The following is a 17312-nucleotide window of genomic DNA, read 5'->3' as shown; positions in this document are numbered from 1 at the left end:
GATTGATTTTGTCTTCAGGAGTTCCGCGGTGGCCCAACTCCAATGTGGATCAGAAGTTTTCAGACTTTCTCCTTAGGTCTGGAATCTTCTAAGAATGCTTTTGGCCTCAGGAACTTGGGTGGCACTGACCTGAGACCCTTGCCGTGGCTGCGCCACGCAGGGAAGCAAAGGCAGATGGGGAGGGAAGAAGCCCCAAGATTTCCCAGGGAGTGGATTGAGTAGCTGGGTTGTACTGGATGCAAAGGATCAGGGAGAGTAAAGGTAAGCCTCGGAGCCCTAGAAAGAGGCTGTCAGCCCCAGAAAGAGGCTGGCGGGGGTTGGAGGATCGGGGAAGTAGAGGGAGATGAGGGCAGGGCCAGGACCAGAAGCGGTGCTCCTGGAGCCCAAGAAAGGGCCTGAGTTGCTCTGGGTGAGAAGGATCAGGAAACAGTATTGGTTCCCCAGGTGTCTGGGGCCCCAAGACTAGGAATGGCACAGGGTCCAAGCTAGAGTATAGAATGGCGGGCGGGGGGGCAGGGGGGTCAGGGGGGGGGTGGAAGGGTGAATGAGGCTTAGGGAGTCCCGGCGCGGAGAGCTGCACTGTAGACTTACCCCAAGAGGCCTGAGGATAGTCTAGGGTTTCTTTTAGTGTGTCCCAGAAGTCTTATTGTGTTGTCTTTTCATTTTCATTTAGTTCCAGGAATACTTGTTAAAATTTTCTTCTCTGAACAATTCATTATTCAGGAGTGTGTTGCTTTATCTCCATGAGTTCATATAATTACTAGAACTTCTTTCTTTTAAGTTTAAGCTTTATTACATTGTTTTCTGATAGAATACACATAATTATTTCAGTTTTGGGATTTGTAAATATTTGTTTTGTACCTCAGTATGTGGCCTATTTTATAGAAACTTTTATGGGCTCTTGAACAGAATATGTATGCTTTATTTTTTGTATGAAATACTCTGTACATGTTTATTAGGTCCATGTAATGTCCACTGATGATGATTTTATTTAATTCAGATGTGTCTCTGTTTATTCTTTGTCCAGTAGACATGTCTATTGCAGGCAGTAGAGTATTGAAGCTGCCTACTAGTATTTAACTGAGATTGATCTGTGACTTGAAGTCTAAGTACTCTTTTATGAAATTGGGTACACTAGATTTTGGTGGACATATGTATGTTCATGAATATAATGTCTTTTTAATTGACTATTTCCTGAATCAGAATGTGGTAATCTTCTTTATAGATTCTAAATAATTCAGTTTGAAGTTTATTTTGTCAGATATTAGAATAGCAATATCTTCTTCTGTCTTAGTGCCACTTTCTTGGTCTATTTTTTTCCATCCTTTTATCCTAAGTGGTACCAATCCTTAAAGATAAGATGAGTTCTTCATAGACAACAAAAAGATGATTTTTTTCCTTAATCTATTCAAGTAGTCTGTGTCTTTGACTGGGGATTTGAAGCCAACATTGATAATGTTATTATTGAAAGATTTATATTAGTTACTGTTATTTTGTTTTATGCTTGTGTTCTTAGTTCTATTTTCTGTTTCCAAAATAGTACCACTGTTTCTTTTCTTTCTGCAGTGTCTTGTGTGTGGTCATTCCTTCTTTCAGCCTTTTTTTTTTTTTTTTTTTTTTTTTTTTTGACTATTACCTGTAGGACTTTTTGGTGGACATGTATTTTTTGAGGATTTTTGTATCATTGATGTTTTTCTTTCTTGTTCAACTATGATAAAACGTTTTCTGGGTAAAGTAGTCTGGGTTGTCATCTAGGATCACTTAGAACTTGGAATACTTTGCTCTTGGTTTTTCTGGCTTCTGTAGTTTGCCGTGAAAAGACAGCTGCAATTCTGAATTTTGTTTTATATAGAGCTTGTTTTTATTCTCTTGCATATTTCAAGAGAAATATGCTCTCTCTTTCTTTGTTCTGTACACGTAGTGTTTTTACTATGAAATACCATAGGGTGTTTCTGTTCTGGTCCCATCTATTTGGTGTGCTTCTTGTAACTGTATGCGTATGTCTTTCCTTAATTTAGGGAAGTTTTCTTGTATAATTCTGCTGAAGATCTGGTCAATGCCATTAACCTGCAAGTTTCCTTCTTCTATGACTACAACACATTTGTTATCTTCACAGTGTCCCAGATTTCCTGCGTATTCTATTCTTGTATTCAAAAAAACTTTCACCTTTGCTTAAGCAGTTCAATTCTACAATTTCATTTTTTCAGTCGTGATATTCTGTTTTCCATTTGGTTCATTTCAAATTCTCTTACTGAGTTTTTCAATTTCATCTTCATTTCAGCTTGGGTATTCTTTAATATTTCTATCTCTTTCATGAATTCACTTTTCAAGTCTTGAATTGTCTTTGTCATTTCACTCAGTTGTATATTTGTATTTTCTTGAGCCTCAGTCAGGAGTTGCACTTTGAATTGTTTGTAGTCCTTTAATAACCTTGTTTTTCATCATGTTTATGATTGCTCTTTTAAGTTATGTGTTCTGAAGTTCCTCAGAATAAATTTCATTGCAGAATATCTGTATAGGACTGGTGAGATCTGGTAGGAAGATAGTGTCTTGGTTTTTGATAATATTTGTGATTTGCATTAAGAATTTCTTTTGTTGGTTGTATGTCTGATATGAAATACTAACATGCCTTTGTTGGGTTAAAATATGGTTTTGATTTTCTTGTTATTGTAGCTTGGTTTTCTTTCTGATCCAGTGTTTATAGTTAGTTGGTCTGTGCTTCAAGTTATCACTTTTGATTTTTTTATTTTTTATTAAAATTTTGCAATTTTCACAGAATAGTTTGATGGTATTTAGATCATCTCCTCTATCCTCACTGCCCCCACTGGCCCCTGCCCAATCTATTCTACTATCTTATATATTTAATATGGTTTATAGAGTCTGATTCGTGTCCTCAAATGCCCTTCAATATGGGTCCATCCACTGGGCCCACCAAGAGTCCCATCCCTGTAAGTCACTGCCTTTCCCCCTCCCAGCAGCTGTCAGTTGCCAAAAATTCCTTAGGTTGGGTTAGGATTTCATTCATACTTCCTCATGTCTCTGTTGGGATTTTGTGTGGTTTGAACTTGAATATGACATATGCATGCTGTCACCATTGCTGTGAGTTCACATGAGTGACTTATCATGACAGAATTCTTTTTCTTCTGGTCATCCACTACATCTGACACAATCTTTCTGCCTCCTGTTCTGAAGCGATCCTCAAGCCTTGGGTTGACCACAGTGCTGAGAAACAAGAGACCACAGGGTGCATATCCTTAAATAGGACACCTACTTCAATTTTGAAGTTTTATTGGAGGGACTGGATGAGTTTAGGCAGGCAGAGTTTAATTGATAGCTCTCCAGATGCATTAATGGGCCTAGTCCTGAAGCAGGAACATGGTGACAAAGTGGGTGGTTTCTGACAGGCTGTAAGGAATTATCTGGAAGGGCAAAGAAGCCTATTTCAAAGGCAATGTGATGGGTACCAAGTGTTTGGTCTCTGACTAGCTAAGCAAAGTAGATGTGGGCCCTGGATCAATGTGATCAAGGGTAGTCCTAAAGCAGAGCAAAGATGAATCAAGTGGGTGGGATCTGACTAATATACCAGGCTAATCAGGAAGCTTCTGGAATATCAAATTATTATTAAATTTTAATAATATCAAGAAAAAATTATCAGTGTATCTAGACTCAATTGACTACACTGTTACGTGTTATGTTAAGGTCTCTGAGAATTTCTTTGCCAAGGGAAAGAGAGTAAAATTCCCCAGATGGACCTAGGAACTTCCCTCTGTGATAGGGGGCCAATGATAAGTAGCTGTCCTCTCTGCCAGCTGCCTTTACATTTCTGTTTAATCAGATTAGCATCTGGATACCGTTGGGTTTACACTATCTCTTGAAGTTAACTTTGCTTCCTCTGGGCTCTGCTCCATTCATATATAATTTGTAATTTACTACGAAAAGTTTCCAATGAAAACCTTATTTTATATTGTAGATCTACCTCTCTTAAAATACACATGGTTTTCTGACCAAGTTTTCATTTTGAATTACAAAGACTTGTTAAAGAGTAGAGGGTTTTAGGATTTGTGTTTTCTTTCAATCATCAGTTTAATGATCATTTCAATACTTCCCACTTTAAAAAAAAAAATTCTATTAGTACTCAACATTTAGGTGAATGCTTTATAGCTTCTACTATTTTTTCTTTATTTGAGACAGGAACTCACTGTAGCCTCTGCTGGCCTGAAACTCACTGTGTAGACCATGCTTGCTTCAATCTCACAGATATCTACCTGCTGCTGCCTTTTGAGCACTGGCACTGAAGATGTGTATCACTACACCCAGCATCTTGTACTATTTTTCTGCTAAATTATCACTTCTGTCTCTGATACTTTATACACCAAAAAAGCTCCTAAATACAGTGAAAGATCAAAGACAGATTTGCTAGATATACATGATACATGATTTAAACCTTTTTTTTTTTTTTTTTTTTTTTGGTCTTTTTGAGACAGGGCCTCCCTGTAGCCCCAGCTGTCCTGGAACTCACTATGTAGACCAGGCTGACCTTGAATTCACAGAGATCTGCCTGCCTCTGCCTCCCGAGTGCTGGGATAAAAGGCGTGTACCACCATGCACTTTTAAAGCTGCTGTAAATAAATTTCTGGTTCCGACTAGCTAAGCAGTGTATATGTGAGCCCTAGAGAACTGTGATCGGTCTAGTCCCAAAGCATGGTTCTTGCACCTGAGTGAGTGGGCTCTGACTAACTTACCAGGCTAACCGAGAACTCTTCAGCAGCTTGAACAAGCCTAGTCCAAACATGGGTCAATGCAGAACACATGAGCAGGTTCTGATTATCTAAGCATGGCAGATGTCAAATGCTCAATTTTTATTTCTCTGCATAAGAATTTTTGTTTAGTTTCAGAATTTTGTTTCACAAAGACACAAGTTTGTTCTTAGTAATGCAGTGAACAATCAACTATTTTTTTGTATTTTTATTGATTGGGGGGGCAGATTTCATACAATGTATTTTGATCACATTCAAAAGTCCTTACCTATCTCTACTACAACCTTACAAGCCCCTACCATATTTTATGTTCTCTACTGTTTTTTAAGGCCTGCCAAATCTAATATGTGTCCCCATATGTATTACAGTGTGTGTCCATACTTGGAGCCTAGTCAACCTATGTTACATCCCTAAATAAAACTGATTTTCCCAGCAGCTATCAGTTGTAAACAGCACCTCAACTATGGTTGGGGTTTCTTGCTTACCTCCCAACCTCCATCCTACTAATTTGTCTTACTTGAGCATAGGTAGGTCTAGTGGGTACTGTCACAATTGATGTGTATTCACATGAGTCACTGCCCTGATGTCTAAAAAATGGTTTCTTTATTGTCATCTACCACCTCCGGATATTATAATCTTTCTGTCCCCCCTTCTGCAATGTTGCCTGAGTTGACCAGGGACCCCATAGTCCCTTAAAGAATACTGGATATTCCCATTGCTCTTGGTCACCTGCCAGATCTTGAAGGTGAGACTTTATTGCTGAAGACACTACATATTAGAGTCATAGAAGAAACATGGAGAACTCAAGCTGGTCATGACCACCTAGCTTTTATAACACTAGAACTATAGATGCTACTGGAAGAGAAACATAATCATCCATCTTACCCAACTGTGACCCTACAAGCTATAATAACTGACCTGGCAAGATATGCTACCTGGTACAATAGTCTGCGTGCCATGTGAATATTATGGGAGTAACCAACCACCTTCTCACTGGATTCAAGGCCCACTTCACAAGATGGAGCCCAGACCTTACTTTGCTTCAGAGCCAACAACCTGTAGGCAAACAGGTCACAGCCAGTAGGATAGATCTTAGTAGTCTTATCATGTTCAATGGGCATAGTATTAAACTGACTCCTAATGATTTATGTTATGCCCATAGATTAATGCATTTCTCAATTCTCACCAAGGAAGTTTTTTTTTTTAATGAAGCATATGACAATTAACACAGAGACCTACAACTAGTTAGCATGCCAAAAATATGAGAATGCAGAGTGCTTAGCAAACAAGTTTTAATCATGCTTTTCTTCAAGGTAATATAAAACTTAGTAATCTTCAAAGTAACCCAAAGTGACCTCTCAAAATACACTGTAACCAATATTTCATCTTAGCAACATAAAAGGGGAAACTTTTAAAAAATCAGAATGCTGTATTAGGGTTCAATTTGTGTTTCTGCGGGTTTCAAGTTGAAGGCAGATGGAAAAGCTCCAACCAATCATGAATGCAGCTGTTTCTGCTCATATATGTCACTGATCAGTAAAGACAGAGTGATATTTAAAAATTTAGAAATACTCTAAAATTTACCAGAGTAAAAGAGTACTTTGATCCACCTAAGTTCTAAACTAACCAAATATTCCTACATTTATGGCTCTTTAAAATACATGGGCACCAGGATTTATAATCTCAAATGACAACTGGGACCAGAAAAATGAAATCAGTGCTGGGACACGACAGGGAGTCTGACAAGATGATAATAAAACTGGAAAAAGTGAGAGTATTTGGCATCTCGAAATTTGCCAAGTACAAATTCAAGTTGGTGATTTTACACAATTTTCCAACTAGACAAAAATAGTGATTTTATGTTACATTTCTCATCTATAAATACATGAAAAAGTCCAATTACTTTTAATTCACTAAGTGCTCACCAAATTGGTTGTGTCCTCCATCATTTTCCAACCTCTTTCCTCTCTTACAGCAAGATTTCCAAAGTCCCTTTCTTTTATCTGTATTTCTTCTTTCAGTTATATGACTTGGATCCAAGCTCCCCCTCCTCCACTATCAAAACTTCAAATCTACCGGTGCTGTGCTCTAGACAGAATGCATGCTCACTCTTGACTATTCATCTTTGTCCAGGATATACTAGAACAATAACAAGAAATTCAGTCAGCAGTTGTCTTTGTCTTTTGACAACAAATATTCACTTTGTGTATGTGTAATGGAAAACAGCAGAGCTATTTAGCTATTTATGCTCTGAGATGGAAGACTACACCAAGCTGAAGAAGGTATTTCACTTTTTAGTCTTTACAAATAATTTTAAAGATTGGATAACCATCTTTATTCATTTACTGATGCAATTTTTAGGGACTTCCATGTGCTGACTGAGTGTTATATATTGGGGACTGAGAAAAAAATAAAAGTCATAGAACCAACTTTAGCTCACCATACAACAAAGGGAAAATAAGAGACCAAAAACTGTATATGTATCAATTTATTTTATATATGAAATCCAATAGGCAAAAACAGTGGCTTGTGATAATATCTAATGGGTTACTCATCAGATCCAGGGACTATCAGGTATAAATAAATCTTTAATTATAGAATCTCAGAATGCAAATGATATGATCCAACAAAGAGTAAGTCATCTTGTCAGAGTATAGAGCATAAAGTTGCTATCATGAATAATAAAACAAGAAGGGTTCAGTGGGGTGGGGAGTTAGAGGGCTGGGTAGAGGAAGGAGTATTGGGAAGGACAACCAACACTGAAGACATTTGAAAAAGCCATATGGAAACCTAGTACTATAGAACCTTTCTAAAATATATACATATACATATGTTAAAAGAATGAAATGGAGATACCTATAATGAGGGAACGATGCCCATCTTAGACAGCACAGGCTAGCAAATAAAAAGCCCACTGTCAGGCATGGGCTATCTCTTTTGGAGTTGATGGTGAGAGGGATTCCATAGACTCTAAGAAATTAAAGACTATTGTCTTGCCATATGTTACTCTGTAGAACTTGATAGTAAGTCCCTATTTCTGAACATACCACACATACTTGAGTTCTAAAACATGGAGAAATTAAGCTGGTAATGACATGGAAGCTTAACCCCTACAGGCTCATTCTCATAGTGCTGGAAGGTGCTATGCGTGCTACTGGGTAACAAAAGTAATCTTAGTAATCATAACCCTTTCCCGGCTGTGAACACTGCAAGCTACAAGAATGACTGATCTGGCAAGATATGCCTGTTGATGCAATAGTAGAACTAATGCTGTGTGAGCAACTAACCTCTTTTTGATTGGCTTTAAAGTGTACTCCATAATAAGGAGCTCATGCCTGGCACTATTATAGAGGCCAAGAACAGGGACTAAGTAGTTCAGAGGCCATAGAGGAAGTCCTACTGCTATGTACTATCAATCTGTCTCCTTAATCTGAAACTTCATCAGTGAAACTTATTTTGGCAGTAGACTCTAATTTACAAAGAAACCCACAATTGGTAAATGTACAGAGAATAGGACACTGGAGAGTTTTCAGCTCTAATGGAACATCTATATTACACCTTTCTTACAAGGCTCAGGGTTCAGCTGCAGCAAAATAGTTTTTCTTTGCAAACAAGGAGCTGTCGTACACGAACTCATTAAGTGATCAGAGCATGCTCAAGACATGTCTGTGCAAGATCAAGTTAGACAAATCCACAACATGGATGGGGGAAGTAGACACGAAGTCCCAATATAAGGAGATACTGGAAGGTGATGGATGCCGGACAAGAGAGAGGGCATTTTTAAGATGCTACCCATGCTCCAATACATGATCTTTATAAATGCACATACTGGCAACACTAAGTAGACTCAGTGGGTTTACAAACAGGAACCCATGGAATTGGAAGGGAATAGTGGAGGGATAGGAGAAGAACTGGAGGGGGGGAAATGGACTGATATGTTTGATCAAAACACATTATATGCATGTATGGAATTCTCCAACCATAAAAAACACAAAAAGAAATTGTTTTCATTGTCTCATAATTGCCTATTCTTTTCCAATTCCACATATAACATAATTCAGTTGGAAGCTTTTGACTTTAAACTGGAGAAACACCCCTTTATTTCTGAAATAATTCCACTTGTAATTTGCTTTGAAAAAAACAGTAGAAACCTTGATTCCATTAGTAGTTAAGGTTTATTCTAGTAGCAAATTATCATTAAAATGCGTTAGAAATTTTCTTAATTTTTTCAAGCCAAATGCTCATACTATTTGTATTTTTTTAATTATTTTATTTATTTTTAAATATTTTTTATTATTTTTATTTTATGTGTATTGCCTGCATGTGCATTAAGTACACCTGTGTCATGCAATGCCTGTGAAAGTCAGAAGAAAGCATAGAATTCCTCTGGAACTGGAGTTAAGGGCCCTTGTTAGCTGCCATTTGGGCACTGGAAATCAATCAAACCTGGGTCCTCTGCAAGAGCAGCCAGTACTCTTAACTGCTGAGCCATCTCTCCAGGCCCACAATCTGCAGTTTTTGAAGCTTCTGAATCTTTGTAATGATCTCATTCACCTTAATATGCCTAATTTTCTTAAGTGAAAACTTTGGTGTTTTAAGGTATATTATATATTTCTATCATATGCTATGAATATTGGGACTTCATTATAATATGACTATCTTAAAACTATGGTGAGAAAATTATGTACTCACTTTATACATATTCTGCTCTAATATCACATGCTTCAAATTAAAATGTTTAAACTACATATAACAGTCAGCTTTGCATTGCTGTGAGAAAGTACCTGAAAGAGTAAAGGTTATTTAGTAAAGGCTATGTTGGCTCACATTTTCAGAAGCATGGGTTCATATTGCCTTGCCCCATCACTGTGAGTCTCTGATGAAGGCAGGGAGGCTGTGGCACAACAAAGAAGCTCACTTCATTAGACAGAAAATGGACTAGAATAAGACGTCATGCCCAGTATTTGCCCCCAAAGACCCACTTCCTCCAACTAGATTTGGACATCTTCAATACCCACCACTTTTCACTTCAGAGGTCTATGGAGATGAACTAAACAGTAGAGGAATCCATTGATGAGATCAGAGCTCTCATAATACAATTATTTCCCAAAAGCACATCAGTTCACATCCCAGGTCTTTACCCCATGGCTTAGACAGGACAATTTTTATCCAAATAATACTAGTTTATGTTTCTATTTTAAAATAAGATTGATATGATTTAATTTTATTTTTATATGTTTATAGTAAAAACTACTTAAGATATGCAAATGCAGTTTTTATGATTCATGGGGTTTTTTGTTACTATTTGACCATCGAATAAATTACTGTTCCAGATAGAGGAGAATCAGTAATATTTTATGGTATGTCACCAGGAAGAACAATATTTTATATTCATAATGTCTACTAAAATGAAAATACAGAGACCGCATTTGGACCTCAGATAACCATGTTGTCTATACTTTCACACTGCTTTGATTAAGGTTCTTCAACCATCTAAGTTCAAGAATCTAATGCTCTGTTAGCCAAGAGTTATGAGGTAGATCTCTCCTAATTTGAGATTTAAGTATTTACATAGGCAGCCAATATGCCTTCCACACTTCTACAAGAATAGGCAGAGGCTTGAAATGAATACTCCCAGTCACCACTATGTGTTCTGGGTCTGAATAAAGCTGCCCAGGTAGAATTTCTACAGAGATCTCTGAAGTGCTCTGAAAAGAATTATGTGATAGTGAGGTGGAAGGAAGCAACAGAACTCAATGTGTGCCTAAATTAGAAGACCAATATTATCAATTTGTTCAATATTAAATTTTCTCAAAATATGGTATTACTTGTAATAAATCATGGATTTCTATCACTATAAAATGTGAACAGAGTATCAAAGTATGTGTGATTTTAAAAAGGAAAAGCTTAGAGAATTAGCACACAGCCATATTAGCACAAGCACATTTAAAAATAGAAATAATGAGTTTCTGTTACATAGTTTTAATGATATTAATACTTTCCAATAATGGATTTGGTCTACATAATTAAAAATAAAAAATAAAGTTCATTGGGATTTAGCTCTTCCCTGAAATTAATATATCTTAATTTTCTCCTACTTTTTTTCATTCAGCTAATATTTGATGTTCTCTAAGTATGAGTCTATATTTTTCATATTCTTTGGTCTCTTTGATGAGAAGAAACCATTTCTAAGGATTTCGACTCATGCTGTAAGTAAAAGTTTTACCAGAAAAGAAGTGATTGTACTTTATAAAAACTCCATGATTTGCCTTAAATAGGCACTTGAAAATTGTTTTTCCTGTAGATTAAGATCTCTGGAAATCTACTACAAAATAGTTTAGCAGAATTTTGTTGCTCTGAAATCACCATTTAGTTAATGAAACCCATAGAAACTGTTATAAAGTATTCTTTAAACTATTTTATTTATTTTTTTATGGGTATGAGTATATTACCTGCATGTATGTAAGTGCACTCATATTGAGAAATACCCACAGAGGTCAGAAGAGGGCATCAGATCCTCCCAGAACTGAAGTTATGGACAGTTGTTAGATTCCATGTAGCTGCTGGGAACTGAACCTGGGTCCCTTGCAGGAGCAGACAGTGCTCTTAGCCACTGAATCATCCCTCCAGCCCTAGTCTTGAATGTGTTCATCTCAGTCTTAGCATGACATAAATTCTCTATTTTGTTAAACATCATCATTTGCTTCATTTTGCTTATTATTTCTACTTTTGATACCATGCTTTAGTGTACATATAATTTCTTCTAAGTGTACATGGGATGTCTGTCAGCATCTATTTCAATAAAAAGTCAGTTTAGATATGATTATACTCCTCCCCCAAACCCGTATTAGTAAATGTCTTAACACACTGTTACAAATACTTAAATCTTGAATTGTTTTGACTAAGTTAAGTCATTCTATGGCCTTTTATTAACTCAATAGTCTAAAGACTTGAAATGGATCAATGTAGATATCCTGATGTCAAACATATATCAATCAGTTCAAGTGACTATAATAATATTAAGCAACCTAGTTTTGCAAAGCAAGTGATGTAGGTCAATATTCTATTGTCCTGTTAAAAATACGTGTTTTATAAACTAAACTAATTTCAAGAGAAAAAGTAATTATAAAACATCATCAACTGCTTAGTTTATTACCATTAGAAATACAAAGTGAATTTAAAATATTAGTATGTGTATTTTGATGTGTATGTGTGTGTGTGTGCCTGTGCACATTGTATGTTGTGGCAGTCAGAAGACAACATGGCAGGACTTAGCTCTCTTCCTCCACCAGGCTGGTTCCAGGGATCCAGGTTGTCAAATGAGGCTGAACATACTTCTGCCCATCAAGTAATTAGAAAATATCTTTAACAGAATTTATATTAATAAGGTGCATATCATCAAAAAGATATTTACTAGAAATACATGTTATCTGGTTACTAAATGCAATAGTATATTGTAGCAATGATTCCTATATGTACTTTGTATTTAGAAATACCTGAAGGGATTTTATACATTGACTTTTCTAAGACACACCCAAGACCAATTGGAGATAATCTCTGAAGACAGTACCAGGTAAAGATCTGAATAAAACCTCTCTAAGTGACTCTAAAGTTTGGGAACTACTGGTCTACCAAAACCAATTTCTATCTAGGGAAGAAATAAACTAATAGGGCACAAGAATACTGGTCTGTTTTTTTAAAGTAATTCCTCCAAATAGAAATTGGAGTATTTTCCCCCAAAGGGTTCAATAACTACTCTCTAAAGTACAGTATGGAATCCAATATTTTCCAAGAGTTTGCTTTAGGAGCCTCTTTAGTAAGTACTTTATGAGAAGAGTTGTTAATTAAAAAGAAAGAAAGGAAAAGAGAGGAGGAGACAAAGTATCTGAAGTAAGTGGGATTTCATCTAAACCTGATAGCTGAAATTCCAAAAAAATAAAATGTAATGGGAAGTAGGTCTTTGGTTAAACTGGACATAAGACTAAATTCAGATGCTATACTTTGATAAAGTAGTTTTCTCCACCTGCCTTACTTGTTCCCCAGCCAAAACAAAAATCATTGCCTTTAAAATCAATAGATCAGTGAATGAATAAAAGTCAAAATATTTGAACCTAATACTATCAAAAGAATATATTAAATAATTGTCTACAAAAATTTTAAACACTATAAGCAAAGTATTCATGACATAGAATGAATAAAACAAATAGTAAGGAAGTGCTCAGAAAACAAGTCCCACCATCTCTGTACTTAAGTAAATTAAAAATTATTAGAACTTAATTCATGACTGTTTCTAGCTTTTCTCTAGAAAGCAAAATGAAAATAGTTTGAAGATTTAAAAGTATTATAGAAAATGAAGGAGATTGATTACCAAATATTATAATTGTATCACATTGAGTTATTTGAAGGAAAAGCTGATAAGATTCAGTGATAGAGTCTGTTTCATGTGGATGCTAGTGTCCCTCATTGTATATTCTCTATATTTAACAAAGCCACACACATAACATGAGCTTAACATACATATAATGGACATAGGTCTTGGAGAAATAGAGCTGGAACTGACATGGAAGCCTCCTTCCTGACGACAAGCTCTCGTAGTATCAGAAGAGACTATGCAAGATGCCAAAAGAGAAAACCAATCAATGATCCTACCCAACTGTAAAACCCATGAACCACAATGACCAGATAATTATCTCTATTGCTGCAGTTGTTGTACTTTAATCTTGAGGCTAATCAACAGCTATCTAATTGGACTTAAGGTCCTCTCAACTGGTGGAAATTCATGCATGGTAGAGTAAACATAGCCAAGTTACATGTGAATGGAGAGGTCCTCAAGTCAGAAACCCTAAAGAAGAACCTGCTTCTGTCACTCCCCTAGACTGTGTAATTTGAGAATATTACAAAGTTCCACAACTGGTCACATGCACACAATATTGTCTATGAGGTGCCCAGATTCAGCTGACACATCTACAGTGCAAACTCTACAAGCAAGGTGCAGGGAAAATCATGAAGAGGGGATAGAAAGAATGTATGAGCCAGAGGGAAAAGATGCCGGCTGCTAGTTAATGCATTCCAGATGTGATAGGGAAGCTGCAACAATGAACTCTCCACAGGATGGTAGTCTTATTAGAGCTGCATACTGACAAGACCATTTGATATACCAAGGTGGGTGAGGGAATGTGATGGGGCCCCAACTCAAGAAGAAGAGGTGCAGGCAATCAATGGATGCTGAGGGAGGGAGAATCAGGGACTTGCTGTTTGAGAGGTTATAAAATGCTAAGTGGGCAGCCCTAAACATAGGCACACATCAGCACACAGGTAGACAACAGCACCACTAAATTGGACCCAGCTCAGTTTACGTGTATATATATATATGGTATATTTATAAATATACCATATAAATATACCATATAAATATACCATATACCATATATGTATATGTATATATGTATGTATGTATATATGTGTATGTATATATGTATATATATGTGTATGTATGAATGTATGTATAAATGTATATATGTATATATGTATAGGCAACAATGATAATTGAGAAGGAATGGGGTGACATGGATGAGAGGAGTTGGTGGGGGATTGGAAGAGATGGAAATAATGCAAAACCAATAGTCATGTAGTCATGTATGAAATTCTCAAAAAATAAAAAAAAACATTTTTTTAGAAAACATCCCCTCCCACTAAAATATTTGGTGCCTTCATGCATTATTGCTGAGACACTAAATTGAGACACACATCTTAAAGCGGGAAAGGTTTATTTGGGTTCATGATACAGTGGATGTAATTTATCACAGCAGAGATGATTCCATGGTTAATGTGGCTCCATCCATGTCAATTAGAGCTTTCCTTGCAGCTTGTTGATCACTTTCTGGACAGGATTCAGAGCACCACAACCAGAACCAGATGCCACTATCACTTTCAGGGCTTCATGTCAGTAAATTACTTCTACTAGCTGGGTCACACTGTAAAAGTTTCAAACTTCCCAAAACAGTGCAACATAAATGAACCTGAGAGAGGTTTCAAAGTAAAACCATACATCTACACCAGTATTTTGTTAAATCAAAACAAACTGTACTAAGATGCTGACTGATGTTTACACAGAAAGAGAAAAATGAGCAATTGTCTCAAAAAGATCAAATTAAAATAAAAAAGCTCATCTACATTAAATTCCTCAACTTCTCTGTTTCATTATTACAATTTCTTTACTAAGCCTACTATCATCATAAATTTGTTGTGGTTTATTTTTTGGTATTGACAATTATTTTTATTGAACATTTGTAATTTCATACAATAGTTCTTAATCAAATTTAGACCCCCCCTCCCCAACCCATGCCTCCCTCCTCACCGCACCAGACCACATGTATTCCACCATGCATGGTAAGTTGTATCCAGCCAAGCATTTCTACCCAGATGACCTTCAGTGTAAATTTGCCCACTAGAGTCTAGTCAGCCCATCTAGAGATTGTGTGTAAGGCATACTCTTCCTCCCCCAGCAGCAATCAGTCTCCAATAGTTCTCAGTCTAGTGCCGCCTGTCACCCATTTCTCTCCTCCCCTCTGGGCCCTTATTTAATTGATTTGGCATGGCTTCTGTGCTCGATGCCACCATCTTAAATAAATTAGAGTATAGTTTATAAACTAAATATCTCAGCACATTACTTGGTAGTTTTAAAACTATAACAGACATGACAATCCATTTGGTTTTTTAATGATTTATTAGTTTTTCAGTAGTATCTTGCTTTGTAATACTCCCAGTTATTTCAGATACATTCTAAATATTCCAATTCTCAGCCCTAGAATCAGACACAATACAGATGATCCTTTGTTCTGTTTACTGAAGAATGGGATTAGGCACTAGTATCTGGGTGTTAGATGTGATTTCATTTTACACTTTGCATTTGCAAACTTCATTTACATTTAGCCCTATTAAATATAAATATAATAATCTTAAGGCTAGAGTCTGGCGAATCTAATTATTGAATGCTACCTGGGTTTGTATTGCTCAGTGCTGTTTCACAATTGTTCCATCACAGGACACATTTTTTTTCAGAGAAAATTCTGTTTTTTGTTTTTTGTTTTTTTCTGCCAGTTACCTGGGGCTTGCCACCTTGGCAGAGCTTTAAATTAAAATATGCTTTGGCAGTTTCTATGACAATGTAAGTCTGAATTTTCACTGCAAAGGCAAGGAATGTGCATAGTCGTGCATTCTCAGTGGAAATATAGAACTTCCTTCTTCCTTCTCCTGCTCCTCCTCCTCCTTCTCTTTTCCTGCTCCTCCTGCACTTGCTCCTCCTCCTCCTCCTCCTCCTCCTCTTCCTTCTTCTCTTCCTCCTCAGTCAACTTAGAGATAAGATTGTACAGCATACTTCACCTCAGGATTTCTTTCTCTATCTCTCCTTACCTTGTTGGGTAGCCTCTGAATTTTCTATGATTTTGTAGGTATTGGTTATTTCTAAGATTTTATCTCCTATCTACACACCCTAGCCTTAGGGCACAAATTCTTTCACTCAAGACCTGGCAGACACTTTCAGCAATAAAAACATCTTCAGCACTAGTTGTCACAAATAATGGTAGTTTCATATTTTATTTCTGAATTTTTGCAAGTTTGTGGATGCAGTTTTCTTTCTTTATTACCAAAATATTTGTTGTTTTGAACTGTGGAAAAATTTGGTTTTGCTACGACATCTGTCTAATATTTTTTGTAATAGAGTAACGTACTCTCTAACAGTTTATTCAAATGTTTATTGTTGGCAAAACCAAAATCATTAGTCTTGTTTCATCACTAAGGAGCACAGAATAGTTAGGCATTGTTTTTTATTTTGAATGTGAAATATTTAACTGGAAAAAATGTGATATCTTCACATAGGTAAAACTGGTAAAACAAAGGAGCCAGGGCCTCTTCCCAAGTCCATGTGACCCCTAAGGAACAGATCCTCAAACAACCTTAAGAGTAAAAATAAATCGGTTTACCTGGACCAACTGTATGGCCTTTAACACTCAAAAGGAAAGTATAACCAAAGATTAAATGGGCCAACATAATTTCATAAGAGTCCATATGTATAGCTAAATGCTACATAACAAGCAACAATGCCAGAAAAGCAATACCTTCTTTTGAGTTGTTGGCCAGGGTGACCGAAGGGATTCCCAGATAGTAACCCAGCACAGAACTGGGAAATGAACAGCAGACCCCAATCTTATCCAAAGGAATATTGATAACTGATTACCGCTAGATGAAGAACAGCTGACCCTCCTAAAACAAAGACCTCTAGATAGGCTGATTAGATTCACCAGAAGGGCAAGTACTGGGGAATGGCTGGGGATGCCAACAACACAGCAGACAGTTGCAGGGATATCAGAGTATAAGGGCTCTAGTGGGGGGAGGGAGACTATGGGAGTGTGCTACCTGGGAAGTGGGTATATAAATAAGAAATTCTTCAAAGCATAAAAATTTGCCCTTAATAACTAGTAGATGTGAAAAACATTACTATTGAAATCTACCTGATGGCTTTATATCCATGCTCAGATGCTAAGGAGCTCAGAAATA

The sequence above is a fragment of the Nannospalax galili genome, unplaced genomic scaffold (genome assembly GCF_000622305.1).
Source record: "Nannospalax galili isolate Female #2095 unplaced genomic scaffold, S.galili_v1.0 scaffold777, whole genome shotgun sequence".
NCBI lineage: Eukaryota > Metazoa > Chordata > Mammalia > Rodentia > Spalacidae > Nannospalax > Nannospalax galili.
This window is presented reverse-complemented; position numbering follows the sequence as displayed.